This window comes from Dermochelys coriacea, chromosome 14 (genome assembly GCF_009764565.3).
Source record: "Dermochelys coriacea isolate rDerCor1 chromosome 14, rDerCor1.pri.v4, whole genome shotgun sequence".
Classification (NCBI taxonomy): Eukaryota; Metazoa; Chordata; order Testudines; family Dermochelyidae; genus Dermochelys; species Dermochelys coriacea.
In genome coordinates this window covers 26,831,894-26,846,864 of record NC_050081.1, presented here as the reverse complement: position 1 = coordinate 26,846,864, position 14,971 = coordinate 26,831,894, and the positions used below count along the sequence as shown (strand labels likewise).

Below are 14,971 nucleotides of genomic sequence, written 5' to 3'. Positions count from 1 at the left end.
CTAAGCTTATTTTTACCAGATTAGGTTAAAAACTTTTCCAAGGCACAAATTTTGCATTTTCCTTGAACAGTATGCTGCCACAACCAAGGGATTTAGACAAAGAATAGGGAAAGGTCCACTTGCAGTTCCTGTTTCCACAAAATATCCTCCCAAACCCTTACACCCCCTTTCCTGAGGAGGTTTGAGAATAAACAAGATGAGCACAACCCAGCCTTGGATTTTTAAGACCCAAAAAACCCAGTCAGATTCTTAAAAAAAAAAAAAAGAACTTTATTAGAAGAACCAAAAAAGATAAGAGAACAACTCTGTAAGATCAGAATGGAAGATAATCTTACAGGCAGTCAGATTCAAAACATAGAGAATCCCTCTAGGCAAAACCTTAAGTTACAAAAAGACACAAAACCAGGGATACACATTTCATCCAGCACAGCGAATTTCACAAGCCAAAACAAAGAAAACCTAATGCATTTTCTAGCTAGATTATTTACTAACTTTACAGGATTTGCAGGGCTTGCATCCTTGATCTGTTCCCGGCAAACGTATCACACAGACAGACAAAAGCCTTTTTCCCCCCCTCCAGATTTGAAAGTATCTTGTCCCCTCATTGGTCATTTTGGGTGAAGTGCCAGCCAGGTTACCTGAGCTTCTTAATCCTTTACAGGTAAAAGGACTTTGCCTCTGGCCAGGAGGGATTTTATAGCACTGTATACAGAAAGGTGGTTACCCTTCCCTTTATATTTATGACAGGTGAAGATCCTGAGCCATTTGAATCCCGAACAAGCTACAGGTCGAACACCGCTCCTTGACGTGGGCCTCACTCAAGCACAACAAGCACCGCTTGTGGGGATCGTTGTTAGGGCTCACTCCCTCTCATATGAAGGAACCCTGGTTTGAACCCTGGTGAGGGCACCACAGGGAATTCCTAAATAAGTACAACCAACACTTACACTAAGGGTATTACTAGCTATAGCCGACTAGAAAAAAACACTAAAGTAGTGAGAGCATGTGAGGTTAAGTCCACACAGAGCTCCAACTCCAGCCACATCTGGTCAGAAGGAACTGGGCCGGGGGGGGGGGGGCGGGCGAGGCGGGTCGCCAGCTTATATAACCAAGGGAGGGGCTATGGCCATGAGGTGTATTGCTAGGCAAAATTCTGCAGCTCTGGTGTACAGGGTGCACACACACACCCACACCCACCCCTAAGTGGAATACATGGCTGCATCTGCTCGAAGAAGAACAAGGTGACTCCTAGTCCTGGGCACCCTGAGAACTGTCACAGCTCCTCATCAGTTCCCGCCCTTTCTCTTCTCCTATGCTGTGGCTGGCAGAAGATGGATCAGCCCACGAACAGGTTAGAGAAGCCAGAGGGCTACCTGGATTGGTGCCCCAGCCCATTTTCCACCCCCCCTTCAAGCTGTTGCAGAGCAGAGATTCACTGGGTTGCAGGAGTGCCCCAGTCACAGCTCACCCTGCACAAGCCTGCACAGACTCTCGGGAGAGGGGTGCAGAACTGATTAAACCTGCATTGCCTTGTCGGGGGCGCTGCCATTCCCAGGGTGTTCACCATACAGGTTGTCATAAAAATAAAGGGAAGGGTAAACACCTTTAAAATCCCTCCTGGCCAGAGGAAAAACCCTTTCACCTATAAAGGGTTAAGAAGCTAGGATAACCTCGCTGCAACCTGACCAAAATGACCAATGAGGAGACAAGATACTTTCAAAGCTGGAGGGAGGGAGAAACAAAGGGTCTGTATCTGTCTGGGTGATGCTTTTGCTGGGAACAGAACAGGAATGGAGTCTTAGAACTTAGTAAGTAATCTAGCTAGATATGCATTAGATTATGATTTCTTTAAATGGCTGAGAAAATTAAGTTGTGCTGAATAGAATGGATATTCCTGTCTTTGTGTCTTTTTGTAACTTAAGGTTTTGCCTAGAGGGATTCTCTATGTTTTGAATCTAATTACCCTGTAAGGTATTTACCATCCTGATTTTACACAGGTGATTCTTTTTACCTTTTCTTAAAATTCTTCTTGTAAGAAATTGAATGCTTTTTTCATTGTTCTTAAGATTCAAGGGTTTGGGTCTGTGGTCACCTATGCAAATTGGTGAGGATTTTTATCAAGCTTTCCCTAGGCAGGGGGGTGTAAGGTTTTGGTGAGGATTTTGGGGGGAAAGACGTTTCCAAACAATGCTTTCCCAGTAAACCCAGTCAAACGTTTGGTGGTGGCAGTGGAAGTCCAAGGGCAAAGGGTAAAATAGTTTGTACCTTGGGGAAGTTTTAACTTAAGCTGGTAAAAGTAAGCTTAGGAGGTTTTCATGCAGGTCCCCACATCTGTACCCTAGAGTTAAGAGTGGGGAAGGAAACTTGAAAGAGGTGGTCTGGCAGCACAGCTGGTGCACAGAGGCCACAGGTAACATGGGAAGAGTGTCACATAGGTGAAGGGGATTGTGTGATGGAACTTCCAAGGCATGTAGACAGCTACAGCTCCTCCTTCCTCATTGTCTCCTCATTACACATGTTAAAAACACAGAGAAATTGCCTTTGTACCAGCAGGTCACTGAGAGCGAATGATGCCATCCAACCCCCTCCTTGCCCAGGAGATAGCCATTAACCCACTGCAGCATTTGCCCGGCTTCTGAATACTGAGTGCCCACCCTTTCAGACTGCTTGTCGTGCTCCCTGACCACACCACCCGCAGCCTAATCCCCATTCCTCTTGCTCACAGGCGATGGGTAAGTGTGCAGGGTGTGATCCCTCCTTGCCTTTCTGACATGCTGGCAAGAGCAGTGAAGTTAACCATTTTGGTGTATGAGGTGTCTTCATTGATCTGAGGTAATGCTCCACTGAAATTAATGGAGCAGAATACCTCAGAGTTATTGTTTCAGGCTCTACACAAACTAAGGAAGGCATTGCTGTATCAATTACACTTGATTCAAGTTCTGAAGGTTTTCTTTGCATAGTCAGTCTCTAATCGCTAGAGACTGACTTTAAAAAAAAATGAAAGCTGGAGGACAATTGAGATGCCTGTCCAGGGCCCCCCCCCCAAACAGCCTTTTGTGCCCCTCCTTGGGGGCACATGCCACACTTTGGGGAACAGTGGCCTAAATACATCAGAGATCCCTCTGTCAGGTACAGAGATGTATACTGTTCATCCCCCTACAAAATCAACATTTTAGACACACTCACCAAGACAACCTTAATTTTGCCCTCTGTCTGATGCCAGTGTCCTTGCAAGATTAACCTTTTATTTCCCATAGGCCTTCTCCCAGATAATAACTCTTCTACACAGGGCAGAATAAAGGAGGCCAGAACAGAGATCACATGCATGCCCTTCCATTTATTTGAGTCAGCTAATGTACATCTACCCTGACTGCAGACATCCATATTGCATGGGAAACCTCTGCAGTCGCACTCTGGGACCTCATTCCTCCAATTTCTGTAGATAAATAAATAAAGATACTTTAGAAGTTACTGGGATAATGGAATTGCCACGGGGGCTAGAATCTCAACATGATTTTAAGTGTGCAGTTAGGGACAACAATGTGCAAAACTGCAGGCAAAGAAACAATGATTTCCAGGCCTGCAGCCGGCAGGCCTGCAGCATGACAGGAGGGGTCTATAGGCAGATCCTGGCTGAAGGCAATGCAGCTTGGGGATTTACAGCAGCTGACCGGCCCCATGTTTTGTGAGTGCTCTCCGTCCCCTTAGGTTGGCTGACATGGCACAGCAGACTGCCACTGTACAGATGAGCCAGTCCACCAGAAGCCCAGTGAGGTGCCAGAGGCAGCATTGTAGAGACAGCAGGGAATGCAGTGGGAACAAGTACATGGTGGCTCCCTCTAGTGGGAGTGACAGGACATGGGCCAGTGAAATGCCACACAGCTACTAGGGTAGGTGCCTGCTGAAGGACTCATTTATATGGCTTTTGGGGCTCATGTCTTGCCTTCACCAAATGTGCTCTCCATGCTGGGGTGAGAAAGACTGTCCCTGATAGAAAACAGACAGAAGAGCCTCACTGTCCATAGCACCTCCAGCTCTCTCCGTGGCCAGTTTTTAGTCCCTTTAATATGGGCTCCATTGATTTTGTACATTGCTAGTCTATTTATCTGAATGGCTGGTGGCGTTAAGTCAAATGTCTTACTGAAGTCCAGTATATTCCATGGGCACAGTTCCCTCTACCAACCAGCCAACCTTGAGAGCATGACAAAGAGCATTAATTCATTTGACAGGATCTATTTGCCATCAAACCAGGTTGATTGGCATTAATTACATCATACAGTCAGATTCCAAGGCCAGAAGGGACCATTGTGACCTCCTGTATAAAGCAGGCCCTCGGACTTCCCCAAATTAATGCCTACTTGAACTAGAACAGAGCTATTAGAAAAACGGCTAATCTTGATTTTAAAATTGCCAGTGATGGAGAATCCACCAGGACCCTTGGTAAGTTGTTCCAATGGTTAATTTCCCTCATTGTTAAAAATGTTCACCTTATTTCCAATTGGAATTTGTCTAATTTCAACTACCAGCTGTTGGATCACGTGAGACCTTTTTCTGCTAGACTGAAGAGGCCATTAGACGGGGACCAAATCACCCCTAAACCTTCTCTTTGTTTTGATAAGTCATTCTTCATTGATTGAATCCAGTATCAGCCTTTTCGTGACCTTGCCTAGGAATGATGCCAGACTAACTGGCTGATATTTATCCCAGGTCAGCCCTGTGGCAGGGTGCAATATGTCAGTATCAAACTATAAACTCCATTTTGTATTTTATGTTGAATACATGTGTGATGCAATAGGGAGCAGGGTGGTGTGACACAGCGGGGAGGGGGGAGGGAAGACCTGGGAATGTGGCAGGGGAGTTTCATTGGGGATGGGATACCTGAGAGCCTGTAACCTGAGCCAGGAGGGGGATGGGGAGGCAACACCTCTGCCTGGGAAACTGGACAAAGGCTGCAGGAGAGAGCCTGCAGGAGGGTTTTTGGTTTCAGTTTTGTGCTGGGTGGTGGAACGCAGGGAACCCCAAGGCTGGGGTCTAAGCTCCCTGCCCCCCGAAGAACTTGACTGAGGGGTACCCACAAGCTCTGTTTTAGACTGTGTTCCTATTGTCCAATAAACCTTCCATTTTACTGGCTGGCTGAGAGTCACAGTGAATCCCAGAAAGAAGGGTGCAGGGCCGGACTCCCCCACACTCCATGACAACATGTACAATGATAATAATAAATGTGCCAGGGCAGCTGCTTGAATTGCACTCCAGACAGCAGTCCCGACCCCAGAGAGTGTTTGACACCTCGATGGAGGACTATCACTGGGAATGACTCTTCCCTACTTGCCCATTGCTGTGGAACAATGGTTTTCTCTGCAGGTGACGGAGGGGGCTGCAGTGTGCAGGGAAGCACATGGCAAGGAGCCAGAGATTCTGTGAGCGGGGTGCTGGCTGCTCCTAGCAAGGGGCCACCCATCGCACCACGTAGCGGGACGTGCAGGAGAGGCTCCGAAAAGGTGACAAACCTTGAGCTGGGAGAAGGGGTGAGCTCAGGATGGGGGGAGGGCATGTCTCAGGGTTTTGTTATTTTCAGAGATCTGTAACTCTGAAGTGCTTTAGGAATGAAGTCACTGTGGATAAGAAATTTGGAGCCCTGTGATCACCTTGCTTCCGATGTCACGGCTCTTGGGCCGCAGCTTGTTGACCTGGGATTCAGCGATGTTGGCTTGTTCCTCAGCCTCCTCTAACTCATGCTGGGCCTTGCGACACCACGATAGGTGGGTGTTGGCCTGCTCCTCCTGTAGAGCCAAAAAGTAACGTCAGCACCATGTCCGCCCAGCATCCTCAGTACCCGGGCCCCGCCCAGCACCATCAGTGTCTTGCCCTACCCAGCGCCATCACTGCCTGCGCCCTACCCGGCACTGTCAGCACCATGTCTCACGAAGCACCCTCGGCTAATGCCATGTGTAGCCGCACTGTCCTGCCCAGCACCATCAGGGATGGTGTCCCTAGCCTCTGTTTGCCAGAAGCTGGGAATGGGCAACAGGGGATGGATCACTCGATGATTATCTGTTCTGTTCATTCCCTCTGGAGCACCTGGCATTGGCCACTGCCAGAAGACCAGATACTGGGCTAGATGGACCTTTGATCTGACCCAATGTGGCCGTTCTTATGTTCTTAGCAGTGCCTGCACCCTGCCCAGAGCCCTCTGCCTACCCCATCTGCACTCGCATTCTGCACCGTACAATCACCACCCACACCTGACGCAGCATGCTCAGAATCATGCCTCATCCAGCACCAGCAGTGCCCTGCCATGCCACACCCAGCCCCCTGCCAGCAGCAACCACCCCACTCAGCATCAGCAACGCCCTGCTATGCCGTCTCCAGCACAATCAACCCTGTGCCCCACCCAGCACCAGGCCTCAGAGAATATCACAGCTTTCCTAGCACCCTGCACAGCACTGTGCCCCACGCTGGGCCGGCTTTAGGTTTTTTGCCACCCCAAGCTCAGGTGGGGCTGGGGCTCGCAGGTGGCGCTGGAAGAGGAGGGAGTGATGTCACCTTCTCCCAGTGCCTGCAGGGCGTTACCCCCTCCCCTGACCAGCCACGCAGAGAAGCCCTGAGATAAGGGTAGCACAAGGCAGCGCAGCAGCCAGTGCGCAGATGAGGTGGCCCAGCCCTGGTTCCCCAGCAGGACTCGCCCTCTCCTCCCCAAGTAGCAGCTGGGCCCTGCCAGCTCAACATCCCACAGCTGGGGCTTCCCCTTCCCGCTGCGGCCAGGGGCGCAGCACCCTCGCCCCGTCTAAGTGGCGCAGCTCCGAGAGCGCAACTGCCCTGAAAAAAAAAGGAAGGCCAGAATGCCGCCCCTGGAAATGTGTCGCCCCCAGCATGTGCTTGCTTGGCTGGTGTCTAGAGCTGGTCCTGGCCCTGCCCGCTAGTTACACTTCCCCGAGTAGATGCGCCCTAAGTCTGTAAGCAATTAGGAACTTAGGCGGGGATTTCCAAAACTGCCTGTGGATTTGTGTCCTCACCCCCGTTCCATCCACATGAAAGGATTTGGGTGTCCTGAGGCCTAGGCAGCTTTGCAAATCTTTGCTCAGCAGATTGGCGGATTCTGCACTCATGGCCTCCTCCGCTTGTCTCTTGTAGGCTTTCACTTTCAGCTGCAGTTTGTCTACCAAGTCCTGGAGCCGGACAACATTCTTCTTGTCTTCTTCAGACTGCGGGGAATGCAATAGCAATATGGTCAGGCTGGGGAGGCCAGTGTCTGCGATGTGCTTGGAATGCAGCGGAGGTGCAATGGGAGCTGCTGTTCCCAGTGGTACCTGGTAAGTGATTTCCTTGAGCCTTCTTTTGTATTTGTGTACCCCTTTAATGGCCTCTACTCCTCGCTTCTGCTCAGCGTCAAGCTCATTTTCCAGCTCCTGAACCTAAGCACAGTAAGATGGTGAAGAGAGCAAACAGCAAAGGAAAGAGCTGCATGTGCATATCGGCCCTGGGCCCTGATGGCCAAGGTGTGGGTAGAAGACACCTGTTGTGCCTGTGGATGGGCCAGGAGACTTGGTGACTTCAAGTGAATCCTCTGGCCGTTGCTCTGGGGCATAGGGACCGATGGGGTCTGGCCCAGTCACAGTTATGCAGTGCCACGCCTGCTTGCATCTTACAGCCAAAGACAGCAATGGGCCCATGGCTCTATTGCAGCCAGAGAGGGCAGGGGAGGGGAGGGAGCAGGGGGTGAGGTGTTGGCAGGGAGAGCTCAGGCTGTATTTGCCGTTTTCGCTCAGGTTTTGCTACTGCAGTGCAGGTGAACAGGATACGTATGTTCCAGTAGATGCAAAAAAAAGCAAACGCTAAGCCCAGCCACTCCAGATGAGCAGCCCGCACCCAAGGGCCTAGACACATCCCCAGGAGAGACCTCCATGGCCTCATGCCAGCTTGAGATGGGATTCACATGAGCTCCCCCAAGATCCATCTGCGCAGCTCTCGAGGGCCACCCCACCCCTCTGGGCATGCTGGAGCACCGTGCTCAAGATTAGGAGTCCCTAACACCAAGTGGACCAGGGTTCACCCCAGAGGCAGAACAATTCAGCCCCTTCCCACCCAAGCAGAGGCGTCTGTGAGGCCTGCCACCACCACCTTATCACAGCCATGATGGAGTGGCCATAGTGAGGGACCCCCGCAGAAACCTCAAACGCGGTCCATCCCCTTCCTCAAACCCTGCCTGGCCCTGATTCCCAAATCCAGTCTGGCCCTGATCCGCAAACCCAGCCTAGCCCTGATCCCCAAATCCCCAAACCCAGACCAACCCTGATTCCCAAACCCCCAAATCCAGCCCAGCCCCAAACCCAGTCCCTCCAAACTCAGCTCAGCCCCTAACCCAGCCCCCGATACCCAAACCACCAAACCTAGTCTCTCAAATCCAGCCCGGCCCTGATGCCTGAATACAGCCGTACTCTGGCCTCCAGTTTCTGGATTTGCTTCTTGCCACCCTTCAGTGCCAGCTGCTCTGCCTCATGCAGATGGAGCTGCAGGTCCTTCACCGTCTGGTCCAAGTTCTTCTTCATCCTGTCCAGGTGGGCGCTGGTGTCCTGCTCCTTCTTCAGCTCCTCTGCCATCATGGCCGCCTACTTACGTGCACAATTATCCTATGAATGAGCATCGTCTCTCTGTGCTGCTAAGGCCATCATTGGGAGCTCTGTGTCCACATTCATGCTCTCTTCCCAGGATCCAGCTCCTCAGAGAAACCACTCCCACAGGGAGGATAAAACCTCAGCCAGTGAGCCTGGCCTGCTAAGGGGACTCATGCACTGACAGCCATGGTGGTTCTGCTCATCCACAGGACAAGCGCAGTGGAGACAGTATCAGTTTCCCAAATACTACCTCACCAGAAGGGAGTTCAACCATCTGACTCACGCAGATCTTGGCCTCTCTGTTGAGAATGCCTGCAAAGCAGCCAGTTCGCACTAGTTGTGGAGGGCACCTGGCTGCTAGGAAGTGCAATTAAGTAAAACACAAGAGATGGGGCCAGAACTAAACTGGATCCGAATAGCCCTGAGCACTGAGGTGGGTCTCATCAGGGCTCAGGGCTGCAATTCATAGCTCAGGCTTTTCTGCAATCCGCCTCATGAAAATCATCCACCTGAGGGGACCTGGTCGTGATCTGCACTGGGCATGTGAGCAGCATCTCACCGAGCAACATGGCAGGACAAAACTGAGGGAGGGGCCTAGGGTCTGACACGGGGCAGTCCCCTTAATTTGTGGCAATGATATGAATAGGCCTAGTCTGGCTGATTCCTGTTAGCCTAGTCTGGCTGAACGCTGCCAGTAGCGTGGGAGGTGCAGGAGGAGAAGGGAGAGGGAGCAGGATGGCAAAGACAAGGTTGGCACCCTGACTCCTCAAGGCCCGAGGAGGGTTGCACAGAAGAGCTGCTCATTGTGGCCCAGAGGCAGCAGGCTGGACCGCTGGGATGCAGCTCCAGAGTTTGGACAGTGGGAGCCAATTAAACACCAAAACTGGCAGAGCACATGCTGCCCTCTGTCATGTAGTGAGGTCAGCCATCACTCCTGGCTCCAGGATTCCTTTCTGGGAAAGACCTGACAGAGAGCTAGTTGGCACAGGGCTCATCCCTGAGGCCCCCCCCCCAATCTGGACTGCTGAACAGGGAGGGCCAATGTTGTTATTGCACCCTCCCAATGTTCCTTTCCTAGCACACAGAAGTGAGAGTGCGATGCAAGCAACAGAACTCACATCTGTAATTGATTTCTTGGCTTTCTCATCTGCATTTCTCGCCTCCTGGATGGTGTCATCTACTTCATTCTGCAACTGAGACATGTCTGCTTCCAGCTTCTTCTTGGTGTTGATGAGGCTAGTGTTCTGTTGGCACATTGGAAGACAGGTTATCCAACCTACATTTCACGACAATCCTATTTGTCAGCCTATTGAGAAGGGTAGGAGAAAGTATCTGGGAGTGCAGGAGCTGCACTTGCTCACTGGAATCTGTCAGCTCCTGCTCGGACACTTTCTGGGCTCACTCTGTCTGCTCCAGAGCTACTTGCATCTCCTCCAGTTCAGTCAGCATCAGGTTATTTCAATGTTCTACCATAGCCAGCTGCTCCTTCAGGTCCTCGTTCCTTCTAAGAGCATCATGCAGCTGGAGCTGGGAATTCTTTTGGGTGAAACACACAGTAAGACTCACAGCTAAACAAGGTAAGGTCCATGGTAAGGTATGAGAACAAACTCTATTGGTGCCCACCTTGAGCTGTCCCTGCCCATTCCAAAAGTGCTTCTGTGTCTCTACAGCCAGGGGGTTGGCATGGCCCACCTGGATCTCCGTTTCATTCAGATTCCCCTCCATCTTCTTCTTTAGCGTCAGGGCTTCATTTCTGCTCCTGATCTCAATGTACAGGGTGCTCTGCATGGACTCCTCCACCCGCTGGTGATTCCTCTTCAGCTGCTCAAGTTCCTCATCCTTCTCTGCAATCTTCCTGTTAGTATCTAACTTCACCGGGGTCATCTCCATCTGGACACGCAGGATCTTTCCCTCTTCGTGTTCCAACGAGCCCTAGTGGGGTTAAGAGAACATTGATTGTCTCAGTGCAGTGCCCCAGTAAACCTGCCAATCAATCTCCTATGGCAGTGTGGAACCACAGATACAAACTGCTTTGCCAGGCATTGGAACAGTCTCCAAGGAAGTAGTTGAAACCTACTTACCTGGGAAATTTAGAACTGGACTGGACAGAGCACTGAAGTACAAAATGTTATTCCCAGACCAAGTACTTCACTAAGCCTGAACTGAGCATGTGTCAGTAACTTAGAGGTAAAACTCCTTCCAGGAACATCCCCAGCACCCAAAACCTAGGACATTCAGCGATTAGTTTAGAAAGTATGAAATACGCAGATAAGGCAGCCAGGTTTCCAGCATGGAGAAAGCAGATGCTCATCTCCCCTCCACACCTGCATATAGTTAATGTCAAACCTCAACTCCCATTTAGCGACAGGAGACCCAGTGAGCTCACTAGCTGTCTCTCCTCTCCCACTTTCTGCCTCCTGTGGAAGGTCTGGCCAGAGACACTCCTGCCGCCTTCCCATCCCCAGAGCAAGTGCTAAGGCCTGTGCCTGTCTGAACAGCACACACTGCCCAGTGCAGATGCGTGTATCAGACCATGCACAGCTCTATGAATCCTCATTAAAGCATACAGCTCCCTGCATGCTCTAAAGTCTGGAGAGTCCTTGCACACTGAACAAGATATGGACCACAAGTCTTTCCCTGCTCATTACTCAATGAGGGGGAAAGACAATAACAGAAAATGTGGAAATGGCGGAAGTGCTAAATGACTATTTTGTTTCAGTTTTCACCAAAAAGTTTAGTAGCGATTGGATATCTAACAGTGACAATGAGGTAGGATCTCAGGCTTTGATTTTAGCAAGGCTTTTGACACAGTCCTACATGACATTCTCATAAGCAAACTAGGGAAATATGGTCTAGATGAAATTACTGTAAGGTGGGTGGAAAACTGGTTGAACAATCTTACTCAAAGAGAAGTTATCAATGATTTGCTGTCAAACTGCAGGGATGTATCTGGTGACGTTCTACAGAGGTCAGCCCTGGGTCTGAGACTAGTCAATATTTTCATTAATGACTTTGATAATGCAGTGGAAAGTATGCTTATAAAATTTGCAGGTGACACCACACTGGGAGGGTTGTTAACACTTTGGAGGTCAGGATTAGATTTCACACAAGCCTTGACAAATTGGAGAATTGGTCTGAAATCAATAAGATGAAATTCATTAAAGACAAGTGAAAAATATTTCACGTAGGAAGGACTACTCCAATGTAGAGCTACAAACTGAGGACTAACTGGCTAGGCAGCAGCACTGCTGAAAAGGATCTGGGAGGTCAAGTGGATCACAAATGGAATGAAAGAACTATGGGACGCATTTGCTAAAACGGGGTATCTTAACAGGCGTGTCGTATGTAAAACATGGTAGGTAATTGTCCTCCTCTACTTGGCACTGGTGAGGCCTCCGCTGCAGTGCTTTGTCCAGTTCTGGGCATGCTTTCGAAAAGACATGGACAAACCGGAGAGAGTCCAGAAGAGAGCAACAAACATGATAAAAGTTAAAAAAACGGGGCATGTTTCATCTTGACAAAAGAAAATGGTGGGGGCACCTGATAATAGTTTTCAAATATGTTAAGGGCTCTTTATAAAGAGAATGGTGATAAATTGTTCTCCATGCCCATGGAGGTAGGACAAGATGTATTCAGTTTAATCTGCAGCAAGGGAGGTTTAGGACACATTCTAACTGGAAGGACAGTTAAGCTCTGGAATAGACTTCCAAGGGAGGTTGTGGAATCCCTGTCAGAGGATTTAAGAACAAGGTAGACAATCACCTGCCAGGAATAATCTCGGTATACTAGGTCCTGCCTCAGCATGAGGCCTGGACTAGATGGCCTCTTGAGGTCACTTCCAGACCTATATTTCTATTATTTTAAGTGAGCCTGTCTCACTCTGGAACTGACACTGCCACCTAGCAGTCAGCAGTGCTGCACTGGTTGTGGATAAGAGGGAATTGTCTATGCTATTCTGTCCTGTTCAGGCTCTTACACTGCATCCCTCATGCTGGGATCTGGGGATGGGAGGGATACATCACCGCCAGGTCTCTTGCATCTCTAATATGCCTGAATTACAGAAATGCTTATCCAGGATACTTGCCTCTGCTTCTTCTAAGGCCGCTTGCAGGTCTGACCTTTCCTTCTCAATTTGTTTCTTTGCTTTTTCCAGTTCATGATTTGTTTTGCTGGCTTTGGCGATCTGTTCCGTGAGGTCTGAAATCTCTTTTGCGACAGAGAAAATGCACAATCTGCATGGGTTTTCACACAATGCCCGACACTCAACAATTGATTAAACTTAGGCTGTGTCTACGTGGTGTGCTAAGATGTGACTTCCACCTTGTGTAGACATACTAGTGCTAACTCTTAGGGAGCTAGCGTGCTAAGAGTAGTGTTCTGTGGTGGCATGGGCAGCAATGAGCAGCTGCATGGACTAGCCCCCTAGTATATACCCACAGAGTCTGGGCAGGTTTGTACTTGGGGCAGCTAGCAAGGTGCTGCCACAGCCTGTGCTAACATGAGCTGAAGTGAGCTGTAGCTCACGAAAGCTTATGCTCTAATAAATTTGTTAGTCTCTAAGGTGCCACAAGTACTCCTTTTCTTTTATTATTTCTAGCACGCTAGCTCCATGAGAACCAGTGAGAGTGTGTCTCTGTGAGCTAGGAATCCTATCCCCTGTTCTCATGTAGACATAGCCTTATATGCATGGATTTTCAGAGAGCAGTTCAGCTGTTAGCTGGCAAGAAACGAGAGCCTGAATGTTTTGTCATCAGGTCAGCACCAAAAGTAGTCAGTCTTCCCATTGAATTCAACCACGGCCTCCAACACCCAAGAGAAGGGCATGTGAGACGTGGCGGGACCATACACAAAGGATACTGCCACAGTTTGGCTTTAGGCTTATTTTAGTTAACATTGGCATTGACACTAACGTGACATCTTTTTTAATGAGATTTCAAGTTTGGTTGAGAAAGGTAATAGTATTAATGTAATATACACTTAGACTTCTAAGGCATTTGACTTGGTATCACACAACATTTTGATTGAAAAACTAAAAAGATATAGAATTAACATGGGATACATTAAATGGATTAAAAACTGGCTAATGGATAGGTCTCAAAATGTAACTGTAAATGGGAAATCGTCATCAAGCAGATGTTTTTCCAGTGGACTCCCGCAGGGATTGGTGTTTGGCCCTACGCTATTTAACATTTTTATTGGGGCTGTCAAGCAATTAAAAAAAGTAATTGTGATTAATCATGCGATTAATTGCACTGCTAAACAATAATAGAATACCATTTATTTAAATAGTTTTGGATGTTTTCTACATTTTCAAATATATTGATTTCAATTACAATACAGAATACAAAGTGTACAGTGCTCATTTTATATTTATTTTTATTACAAATATTTGCACTGTAAAAAACAAATGAAATAGTATATTTCAATTCACCTAATTCAAGTACTGTATTGCAATCTCTTTATCATGAAAGTTGAACTTACAAACATAGAATTATGTACAAAAATAATTGCATTCAAAAATAAAACAATGTTAAACTTTAGAGTCCTACAAGTCCACTCAGTCCTACTTCATATTCAGCCAATCACTCGGACAAACAAGTTTGTTTACATGTGCAGGAAATAATGCTGCCCTCTTCTTGTTTTCAATGTCACCTGAAAGTGAGAACAGGCATTCGCATGGCACTGTTGTAGCTGGCATCGCAATATATCTACGTGCCAGATGCACTAAAGATTCATATGTCCCTTCATGCTTCAATCACCATTCCAGAAGACATGCATCCATGCTGATGACAGATTCTGCTTGATAATAATCCAAAGTAGTGCAAATTGACAAATGTTCATTTTCATCATCTGAGTCAGATGCCATCTGCAGAAGGTTGATTTTCTTTTTTGGTGGTTTGGGTTCTGTAGTTTCTGCATCAGAGTGTTGTTCTTTTAAGACATCTGAAAGCATGCTCCACACCTCCTCCCTTTCAGATTTTGCAAGGCACTTCAGATTCTTAAACCTTGGTTCAAGTGCTGTAGCTATCTTTAGAAATCTCACATTGATACTTTGCATTTTGTCAAATCAGCAGTGAAAGTGTTCTTAAAAAGAACATGTTCTGGGTCATCACCTGAGACTGCTATATTGTGAAATATATGGCAGAATGCAGAAAAATTCAGAAAACTGAGCAGGAGACATAAAATTCTCTCCCAAGGAGTTCAGTCACTAATTTAATTAACACATTATTTTTTTAATGAGCATCATCAGCATGGAAGCATGTCCTCTGGAATGGTGGCCGAAGCATGAAGGGGCATACAAATGTTTAGCATATCTTGCATGTAAATACCTTGCAATGCTGGCTACAAAAGTGGCATGC

The 14,971-nt window shown here is 48.2% G+C and overlaps 1 pseudogene; it reads right to left on the bottom strand.

Moving 5' to 3' along the window:
* Nucleotides 1-3,339: 3,339 nt before the first annotated feature.
* The window catches only part of LOC119843004, a 44,637-nt pseudogene continuing 33,005 nt past the window's right edge, over nucleotides 3,340-14,971 (bottom strand).